The following is an 11,768-nucleotide window of genomic DNA, read 5'->3' as shown; positions in this document are numbered from 1 at the left end:
ATAATGACGGAGTATTTTTAACACCTTTTTGCTTTTCATATAAGAGTTCACTGAGCGCCTTTTCAAAGGCAAGCTTTCCATTGTCAGTCCGATCAAACTAAGGTACCCGCCAGTACCGGTATTCTGTGGAGTACGATTCTGAGCGGCTCATGTCACTTCATGACCATGTAGAGAAGAGTGGCAGATCAGAAGCCGATGCCACGAGCAACGCTAGCAGATCTCGGCGTCGGGTAGGATGTACATACGCAGAGGAGCTTGTCCGAATCTCATCTTCGCCTAAACTCCTACGATAATGTTATCCTGAAGAGCTACAAGGGACTAAACTCAGTTGCGCCGGAAAGTGCGCAGTTTGATGAATGCAAACCTCAACCTAGGTTCGTTCGAGAATTAGGCTCCTACTCCCATGTGATAGGTAGGATGATGGGAGGTTGAGGGGCCAACGCGGTAGTCCGATAAGGTGGACACAATAAATAATAAACTCTGGAGAAACTCACACGAGAACCCACCCACCCAACGAAACTTGCAACTCCCTGTCTGAGTAAGGAAATACAATAAGCAACCTCGCCACTCGTTTAACCAGACTTCTCAAGATGAGATGAGCAATGAACACAGCACTCTACCAATTCGCTCAATCTTGCTTTCGTCGAACTCTAGGCATTTAAACCTAACTTCCATTCTTCGCTTTCTCTCGTCGAACTGATGAAGAAGAATTAAAACTTAACAACGGGCTTTAGCTCGCGCTCTCATCGACGACGAGTCAACGACCAAAACCAAGCAGCCAACAGGTAGTAGGCAGAATGTAAGTTCGTAAGACCACGATTATCTTATATACGGGACGGTGCCACGCTGGCGCTGTAATGTTAAGGTAATCGCATATCGGTATTCGACTCGATCGTGAGTGACTGGCCCTCTGACCGGATCCACGGTCCCCAACTTCTGCATCGTAAACTGCGGCCAACTTCGAGTGCCTGACAAGACAGACCGGTCGATCACGTATGCTCAAGATACGTTGTGGTTCCCCTGCGACGATCTTGGTCCTTCGCCTATATCTCCGCCACATCGGGTACGATACCAACGGTATTCTGAATCGGATGCTCATGGCAGAATCGATTGCTTTAAAACCAAGTCGTTTCGAGTCAAGTCCTAGACCGGTCTCCCCTAAGTCCCCAAACTGCCTCCACTTTCCTAGCATCATCGTCAACCCTGACTATCCTCGTAACGACCCTTGACCAGATCTCCGACCGATGTCCCCCACATCGATTTGCAGCTCTTGCTCCTTTCCACCACTCGACTGTGACTTTCCACGGCTTTGCGCCTTTATAACACTGTTTCACGCGCCTAGACTTTCTCATTCATCTCACCGCTTCACTGGCTAGGATTTTCACTGACTGGATCCAATCATCACTCACCTACCTTACAGATTTCCTTTTAACCTACGCGCTTTCACTCACCTCAGACTAAAATCTTCCGCCTCACGACTTTCTCTCACACACTGTGACGGCCTCACCGCTTCACCTCTCGCAGCTTCACTCACCAGACTCCAGACTCTGCACGTACCCTTCCTCACTTGACTTCCGTGCCAAACTCGACCGCCGTTGACTTTCTGCTAGTCTCCACTTTCTGACTCTTTGCGCGTCCACCGTGATGCTCCGCGCCACGTGCTTCTTTCCCCCACGAGCCACAGCTTTATTACCCGCTTCTCCCGCGCAAAGTTGCTCGCTGATTTCCGCCAAGATCTTGATTTTCGCGTGATGCTACAAGCTCAGCTTCGACTCGCGCAAGCTTTCCCCCGCTTGACATACTCCGTGCCACACTTTTCCGTCACAAGTCTCCATACTTGGACTTTTCAGTCAACCAGTCAACCTTGACCTAGGTTGCACCAATAATCTCCCAACCATCTATTCTTGTCTCACATCAAGAATACAACTCTTCCACGAGTGTCAACCATCAACATGCAACTCAACTAGGTCAATCTCGACCTAAGGTTGCATCAACAATCTTCCCAAGTCAAACATCAAAATACAACTCGAGTCAGCTGAGTCAAGTCAACTCAACTCACCGACTCAAGGTTGCACAACAATCTCCCTTTGATGTTTGACAAAACTATAATCAAGTTAGGTTAACCCGATAACCTAACTTAGGTTTTCCAACCATCTTCCAATGTCCAATGTTCTTTCCTTGAACATTCTCCTGACATTCTCCCTTAGGTTAACCCATAACCTAACTTGTTCTCCATAGTTCTCCCCTTCACACATCAAAAGAATTCCAATGTTCTCCCTTGAACATTCCTTGACATTCTTCCCTAGCTTAGGTTAACCCGATAACCTAACTGGGCCTCCAATAAACACTTCCTCCCACACATCAAAAGTAAAAGGAGGATATCAAGGTCAAAGTTTAATGAAAGTCCCATACCTTTCATTGAAACTCTTAATTTCCCCTTGATACTAAACTCAACAATCAACTTAGTGATAATCATATCACTAATCCTCAAAAGTTTTAAGGAGTAAAACTCCCAAAAGTCAACTCCCCTGACAATTAGGTAAAAACCCCAACTCCCTCCGACCATTGCACCAACAATGTCTTTGAGAGTTCCAAACCTTTAGAAATCCAAAATCACAACTCAAACGGAATTTCAGATGCATTCAATTGGTGCGCCTCGATCGGTCACCACGCACCGATCACATCATCGATGATCCCCTCTGCACCATCCATCCATCACCACCGGATCGATCGCTGACGACCTGTCACCATCCCACTTTCCGATCCGGTCATTCGGATCGACCGATTTCTTTCCGATCGTCCATTCCGGATCGGTCCAAAGATCCTCGAATCGCACCCAAATTCAAACCCATAAACAATTCCAGAAAATTTCAAAAATTATTAAACTTTGAGTATACACTCCTCATAACATATACTATCAAGAGGAAATAGTTTTCTATGAAAATAACTTCCATTTTCAAATCTTGATACAAAATTCGAAAACTTTGAAATAGTTCAAAGTTAACTCAACTTTGTATCACAATGTTCAATGATGAAAGCAATCACTAAGATGACTTCATCAAGGTTTTCCAAATCAATTTCAAAATGATTTTAAAACCATTTGAATTTAGGACCATAATCTTAGGGCTAAATGTACATGACTTGTACACAAGCTTTCCCTATGATCCTCCTTTTCTTGAATTAGGCTCATCTAGGTACAAAAACTATGCACCTTGATCCTAACTCATGATCCTAATATCTCACACACATCTAAGGTGTATCAAACCACATTCAAGTCAATTTGATGTGAGATATGGGTTAAGGTCAACTTAGGCTAAGTTCTCATGCATTTTCTAAACATCAATTTGATCTCAATATCAAATTATATGTTTGTCCTTAAATCAATTTCATTGATTATAATGCAGGAGATGATGACATGGCATATAATGATATCATAAGTAAAAACATGTGCCAATGTCATGATGTCATGACATAAAGTTTGAAACTAAACTAACACATGACACATAGATAACCTAAGCATTATCATGACATTTCAAATGATAATAAAACTAAACATGATGTCATGACATGTGAGGGTAAACAATCATGGCAAGATTTAGCATAAATAAATATACCTAGATTACCTATCTAAGTATCCTTAACCACTTTGCTAACCTAAAATTTAACCCTTGATTGCCCAAAGTGCTCCAAGAAAATGTCAAAACCCAAATTGGCATTTCTTGATCTCTTGTTTGATTTATATCATTTGAAATTCTACAAGAGTAGCACTTCTAAATTAAGGCCCGGATTGCCTTGATTACCTAAGAGAATATCAAAATCCCAATTTGACATTTCTCTAGGTTTTTCCAAATTGTGTCAATTCAAAGTAAGATTAATATATTCTCACTTTGGCACACCTTACTCTTCCAAGGAGTGAATGATAAAGATTATTCCATTTCATTTTCAAAGGTTCCCAAAAACCTTGAAAATGCTCCTTGAGTGTCAATCTCCTCAAAGTTGGGTTAACTACCCTTCTTATTGGAGTTGACACTCTCTAACCCATCTATGGGGTAGAGAAGATGCTCTTAGGAACCCAATACCTATTTGAGCTCATTGGGTTCACTAAAAATTCACTAGGATAACTTCCCTAGCAACCCTCCTAATGACCCTCTTAGGCTTTAAAGCCTTGGTCATTTGGGTCTCATCAAGGTCAACTATAGGGGTGACTTCCCTTGTGACCTTGGTGGTGGTCTTCCTAGCCCTAGGTTTTGTTCCATAATCGAATGGAACACTATGATAAGTGGGCTTGACCACTTGGGACTTAGGTTTGTGACCCAAACCTTTCTTGTCCTTGAACATTTGACCCTTAGGCCCTAGAGTTGACTTCTCTAAATTTTTAAGGGCCTTTTCTAGGGTATCAAGCCTTGACCTCAAGACTTGATTCTCCGTTTCTAATACCTCAATTTTTGATTTATCACTCTTCCTTGAGGTATTCCTAGGCATATGTCTAGTCTTCTTGGGATTTCTACCTAGGTTTTCCTTAACTTTAGAAGCGTTAATCCTAGGGTTGGTATTTCTAGTGTTATCCTTACCTAGACTAACATGCTTGGCACCTAAGCACATATATCGATTCCTAAGATTATCATGCTTATCATTCTTGACAATTGCAATAAAACTACTAGCATGTGTTCTATTTGAATTGCAAGAATGAGACTTAAATGTTACCTTAGGGTTTGCCTTAGCTCCCCCTATCGATGTGCCCGGTCTCTTGCCCTTGTGAGGTTGCCTCCCCCTTGGACATTGACTCCGATAGTGTCCCCGTTGCTTGCATTGAAAGCACACCACGTGCTTCTTGCCTTTGCGTGTTGGGACTCCGGCTACCTTGACCTTTGGCGCCGGTGGAGTCTTCCTAACTCTCTTTGGACATTTGCTCTTGTAATGTCCATACTCCCTACACTCAAAGCATAATATATGTAATTTATTTGAAACTAAAATGCTTGAGTTACCTAGGGTTTGGGATGGATGACTCTCTCCTTCATCCCTTCCGGAGGTAGAATCTTCTTCTTGCTCCGATCTTGAACAAGAGGAACTCTCCTCCTCTTCTTCCTTGGATGTTGAGTAGCCCTCAACTCCCAATTCGCTCCCTCCATGATGTGAGCTACTTGGCTCACTAGGCTCCTCTTCATGGCTTGAAGTGGAGCTCTCCTCATGGTACTTGGCCAAGTTATCCCATAATTCCTTGGCATTGTTGTACTTACCTATCTTACACAAAATATTAGTAGGTAATGAAAATTCAATTGTTTTAGTTACCTCATTGTTGATTGTAGATTGGTGGACTTGTTCCTTCGTCCACTTGTTCTTCTCTAGAGGCTCTCCTTCTTTATCCATTGGAGGAGTAAAACCTTCTTGTACACAAAACCAATTCAACATATTAGTCCTAAGAAAATACATCATCCTTACCTTCCAATATGCGAAGTTGTCGTTGTAGAAGGGTGGAATGGTGATGTCTTCTCCGAATTGATCCATCTCTAGCTTTGCTCCCACGGGTGTGAATCCGACGAAGAGCAACCTGGCTCTGATACCACTTGTTAGGATCCTTCGTACGGCTAGAGAGGGGGTGTGAATAGCCGACCCAAACTCTCGCGTTCTTCCTACGATTAGGGTTAGTTGCAGTGGAAATACAAGGAAGAAACTAAGGAGAAGAAAGCCAAACCTCAACGCAAGGATGTAACGAGGTTCGGAGATTAGGGCTCCTACTCCTCGGCGTGTCCGTAAGGTGGACGAGTCCACTCAATCCGTCGGTGGATGAGTCCCCGGAGAACCGGCTAATACAACAAACTCCTTGTGGGTGGAGAAACCTCGCCACAAACGTTTGCAACAGCAAACAAAGAGTACAAGAACAAAGAGTAAGCAAGAAATACAATAAGAATACACAAGCACTCTACCAATCTTGCTTTCTCGTCGACTGAGTCCGGATGAAGCAGCAGAGCTCACGCGAAGCTTTGGACGAGCTCAACAAAACTCAAGCACAACAGACTTAGCAACGAAAGGAGTAAGAAGAGAGTTGTCGCGTAAGATGCCCTCGATTCTTTTATACACAAGAGGTAACCTCTATACTGAACGGCCTCACCGACCGATCTGAATCCTCTCGGATCGGCCCCGCATCGATCAGTCTCATTCGAAAGTTGCCCAACTTGCTGCGCTTCTTCTGATCATCGTCATCCGAGACCATATGATCGGTCCACGACGATCCCACCTCTCCTCGGCCGCCTCCGATCGGTGTGAGACCGAGTTTGTATCCCGCCGTCGAAGAAGCTTGCTTTCCGTTGTTATCGATCCGGTCACCGGTCGACCGCACCGCAACCGAAGGCAAGATCGCCGAGTTCGATCCGAGCTTTTTGCCTAAACCAAGTCCCAAGTCTCCCAAACCAACATTCGGTCAACCTCGACTGCTGGTACTTAATAGCATCCGGTCACCCTTGACCGCTAGGACTTTCTCAACACCGATGTCCGATCATCCCGATCCATCTGGATTTTCTCGCCCCGCTTCACTCACCAGACTTTCCACACCAACTGTGGTTTCACACCGCCTAACATCCCGCTAGGACTTTCTCATTCACCTAGCTTCACTCACTTCACTTCACTCACCAACGCGGCTTCACTCACAGTTCTTTACCTGCCTCACGGTTTCACCATCCTTCCTCACCTGGACTCTTTCCCCGCCGCTTCACTCACTCACTGACTTTCCCTCACCGACTTTCTTCCAACCTCACAGACTTGGACTTTCCTCCGCTTCACTCTTCTCCTGTCCAAACTCCCTGCTTGACTTCTCTCCGCAAGTCTCCATACTTGACTTTCCACGCGCTGCCACCACCTTTTTCCCGATTCTTCCAGTCTCAGTACTTGGACTTTGGACTTTTCCCCGAGCCAAGTCTCGCTTGGACTTTTCCAAGTCTCCATACTTGACTTTTCCAAGCTCCTACGCTTGATCTTGCTAAGCTCCTGCTCCTTCACAAGTCTCCATACTTGACTTTTCGAACCAGGTCAACTCACCTAGAGGTTGCACCAATAATCTCCCAACCATCTATTCTTGTCTCACATCAAGAATACAACTCTTCCACGAGTGTCAAACATCAACATGCAACTCAACTAGGTCAATCTTGACCTAAGGTTGCATCAACAATCTTCCCAAGTCAAACATCAAAATACAACTCGAGTCAAGTCAACTCGAGTCGGGTCAACCAGGTCAACCTTGACCTAAGGTTGCACCAACAATAAGCAGGATACCTACTCCACTACCCGGTCGGGCGGACGAGCCGTCAACGTATACCCTCCATGGGGATTCTGACTTAGGGTCTGGTACTTCTATAATGAAATCTGCCAACGTCTGTGCTTTGATAGCCGACCGGGGTCGGTATTGTATGTCGAACTCACTGAGCTTAGTGGTCCATTTGATTAACCGGCCAGACGCTTCAGGGTTGAGCAGGACACGACTCAAGGTGCTATTAGTCATCACGATTATGGGGTGAGCCAAGAAATAGGGCCGAAGCCTCCGGGCAGCGAGGACGAGAGCGTAAGGGAGCTTCTCAAGACCTGTATAGCGTGACTCAGCGTCTTTCAATATGTAGCTTAAAAAATACACCGGTTGCTGATTCCCCCCTTTCTCAGTGATTAACGTTGAACCTATGGCATGCTCGGTGGACGATAAATAAATTAAAAGCGGCTCCCCCACAGTTGGCTTGGCTAGGATGGGCAAGGAGCTGAGATATTGCTTGAGTTCTTCGAATGCCCTGTCACATTCACCATCCCACTGGAACTTGGTTGCTCGTCTTAAAATCTTGAAAAATGTCAGGCTCCGGTCAGCTGATTTTGATATGAACCTTGATAGGGCCGTGATTCTCCTAGTCAGCCTTTATACCTCCTTCAGGTTGCGGGGCGGTGCCATGTCTTGGAGAGCTCTTACTTTACTCGGGTTCGCTTCGATTCCCCGCTCAATGACTATGTATCCCAGAAACCGTCCACCTTTAGCGCTGAACAGGCACTTGGCTGGGTTTAGCTTGATCCCGCACTTTCGCAGCGTTCGGCACGTTTCTTCCACATCTGCACACAGGTCGACAGATCGGAGTGACTTAATGAGTATGTCGTCGACATATACCTCCAAATTCTGTCCGATCTGCTTCTGGAACACCTTGTTCATCATTCTCTGATAGGTGGCGCCTGCGTTCTTTAATCCGAACGGCATGACCTTATAACAGTACGTCCCGTCGGGCGTGACAAAACTGACTTTCTCCTGGTCTTCACGCGCGAGTGGTACCTGATGATAGCCTTGATAGGCATCAAGCATGCAAATCAGCTCGCATCCGACCGTCGAGTCCACCATCTGGTCTATCCTGGGTAACGGGTAGGAGTCCTTGGGACAGGCCTTGTTTAAATCCTTGAAATCGATGCACACCCGCCATTTATTACCTGGCTTGGAGACCAGCACTACGTTGGCGAGCCAGGTCGGAAACTGAATTTCCTTGATGTGTCCGGCCTCCAGTAGCTTCTCTACCTCGACCCGGATAATCAAATCTTGCTCAGCGCTAAAGTCACGCTTCCTTTGCTTGACCGGTCGGGCGTCTGGCCTAATGTGTAGTTCATGCAACGCCACACTTGGATCGATGCCAGGCAGTTCGTGCGTCAACCAGGCAAACACATCGTGGTTCTTTTGAAGGCAGGTGACCAGCTCCTCTTTTTGCGGGCCGATCAGATCGGAGGCTATGAAGGTGGTAGCCTCCGGTTGACTCGGATGTATCTGCACCTCCTCCTTATTGTCGTATACCAGCGGGGGCGGCTTCTCTCTGATGGCGTTTACTTCCAATCGGGGGCACTTCTTGGCAGCTTTAGCGTCCGCCTTGACCATCTCCACATAACACCGCCGGGCTGCCACCTGGTCCCCTCGCACTTCGCCCACCGCTCGAAATTCATTGAGAGCTGGTCACCCCAATATTACGTTGTACGCTGAGGGCGCATCTACCACGATGAAGTTCGTGGTGCGCGTCCTAATCAGGGGCTCTTCTCCGAGCGAGACGGCCAATCTTGTCTGACCGATTGGCGAGACTTCATTGCCATTGAAGCCGTACAGTGGTGTTGCCATGAGCAAGAGCTCAGCCCTATCAATCTGCAATAAATCAAATGCTTGTTTGAAAATAATATTTACCGAACTTCCTGTGTCGATGAAAGTCTGGCGGATGGTGTAGTTTGCGATCACCGCCTTGATGATCAACGCGTCATCATGAGGGATTTCGACCCCCTCCAAGTCCTTAGGGCCGAAGCTGATCTCGAGCCCCTCTTTCCTCTTCGCATCCATCAACAGATGATGGTCACCGTCATGGGTCCTCTGCCCCTATGAATCTCCCCTGGGCCCACCGAGATCATCCCAATCTCCACGGAGCTCCTCCTGCTCTCCTCTTCTTCCGAATGTCTCGTCATGGCTATGGCCGGCATGCGCTTCTTTCTCGGACGATGCTCCCATGCTCCTCCCGAGCCCTTCGACCTCGACTTTTCGGTCGATTCGTGCTCTGGATGTCGATCCAATAGGGCGACGCCTATACTCCTTGGGCGGTCGATGCCCATTAGGATCGCCGACACTCCCACGTGTTGTGCGCTCTCGATTGGTGGAATTTACAACATGGGTCCACTTTTGCCTTTCTTTAGCCGGGGCTCCTATACGGACCGCATGCATTCTTGGCTCGGGATACGGTTGCACACCCGCGCCGAGACCCGTTGAGGGATGGTTACTGGTATTCGATCTCGGTTGGGCTCGACCGCGCCTCTTTCCTTTCGGCCCTTCTTCACGTTGATGTATTCCGTGACCTTCCTTTGAAGATGAGCAAAATCTTCTGGTCACGAATGAGGATCGAAAACTCACCCTCCACGAGCCTCGAGTGAAGGCATTTACAAGGATCGTATGTCCATCGCCATCCGTTATATCATGGATCGCGCCCCTTAGTGCTTCTCGAGGACCTTGTTTCAATGAAAACAAGTTGGCTCCCAGTCGGCTACTGCAGTGGTGCAAGAAAGCGACACCCGAAATCCTTGGTTACGACATGGACTCCGGTTAGCGTGAACCACCGCTGAGTCGGTCCCGAAGCTGTCAAGAATACCCGCACTTCACTCCATCTGTATGAGTGGCCGTTGTCATAACTTGGCCAAGTGATCATCCGATCGGCCCATTGTATTCCCCAATCGCCAATGGGGTGTAATGATGAGGTAAGGGTCCTCCATGATTCCTCGAGAACCGCCCATTGATCTGCTCGGGTGAGTGAGTCCCCCTCTGATTTTCCTTCCTCGCATCCCTCTGCGCCTCATCCGACGAGGAACCTGTTGAGGGCTCCGCCCCTTCCTCCGAGGGTGTCCTAAACAACGCCGTGAAAGGAGGATCGGCGTTTGGTATTGGCCGTGTCGGTTCGATCTTTGCCTCCGGCCGGGACTATGGTTCAGCCACATCACGATCTCTGGATCTCTACCGCGGATCCTAAGATATGCTCGTGCGCTCGTGTCGGCTAGCTCGGCTATCCTTCGTTCTTCTACCTCTCGCTGCCTCGCGGATTAACCTCTCCAACTCTTTCCGCTTGTCAATGTTACTACATTGATCATCCCATGTCTTCCATCCTGCTCTCCTGTTCTCAGTTAGATTTCTCACAGACACGACACCTGATCCCCGTCGGAAATGAATGGCCACCGGGAAATAACGCTGAAGTGGATCTCCGCTACGAGGAAGGTTCTCCGCTCCTGCGATCAAAAGTCGTTAGTGCCAAGCCGGGAGGGGGTTCCCGGCGACGACCCTCCGACGCTCAAGTCATACACCAGCAAGTGGAGAATAGAGAAAACAAAGGAGAAGTGAATAGTGGCTCTAGAGAGTCTTTTTGCGCGTACCTCCGCGGGTGGCTACTCCTCTTCTTATATATAGCTTCGACGGGTTGACTACACACTTCCCGGGTGGACGCGACTTCCTAAGCTTTCCTCAATAGCTAATATCGGGAAAGGATCCCTGACACCTTACCATAAAGGGGCGGACGCATTTCTGTCAAGGCGGCGCAATCTTCTTCCGTACGATTTTTTGTCCATTCGCGCCGTCAGGCGGCGGCATTGACTCCCAAAAGGATGTTAAGACATATCTCCCTTCTTAAGTGTCAGCCGCTAATCTGATGACACTTCCCTTGGTCTATCCGGCCGGCCAACTCTTTAGCCTTCTACAGGTATATCTATTCCGATCGGCTTGAGTATTCCTTTCTTCAGCTCGTCTTAGATTCAACCCGCCTTCTTTGAACTCTTTAGGTTGATCGAGTTGTGGGCTCGGCCTCACTGCCACAAACTCCTCCTGCCGCTCGGCCTATGGGAACTTCGGCTCGGCTAGTCTCTTAGCTGACCACTTTTTGACTTTGACGACCATCTGAACGTTGAACCTACTCGGCAGGGGGCCCTCCTAGGTCATCACCAGATCAATTATTATAAAATCGTTTCAGAATTTAATATTTACGATGAAGGATAATAATATTAAACAAGAAATTTCAAGTTTACCATTTTATTTATCGTACGAGATGTGAAAACTACGTCTCAAATATGATATTTTCCAAAATTTTATCCTGAAGTAAAAAATGATGTTGAAATATTAAAATTATTTTATTTTTTAAAAATCATTTTTATTTTTAATTTCTAATATATATATATTTTAAAGAAAACTAAAAGGAAATATAATTTTTTTTTGTTTCGACGGCCCAATTATTTTAACTCCTGTGGCATGAGTA

The sequence above is a fragment of the Zingiber officinale genome, chromosome 1A, assembly GCF_018446385.1.
Source record: "Zingiber officinale cultivar Zhangliang chromosome 1A, Zo_v1.1, whole genome shotgun sequence".
NCBI classification, from domain to species: domain Eukaryota; kingdom Viridiplantae; phylum Streptophyta; class Magnoliopsida; order Zingiberales; family Zingiberaceae; genus Zingiber; species Zingiber officinale.
Note: the sequence above shows the minus strand (reverse complement) of the source record.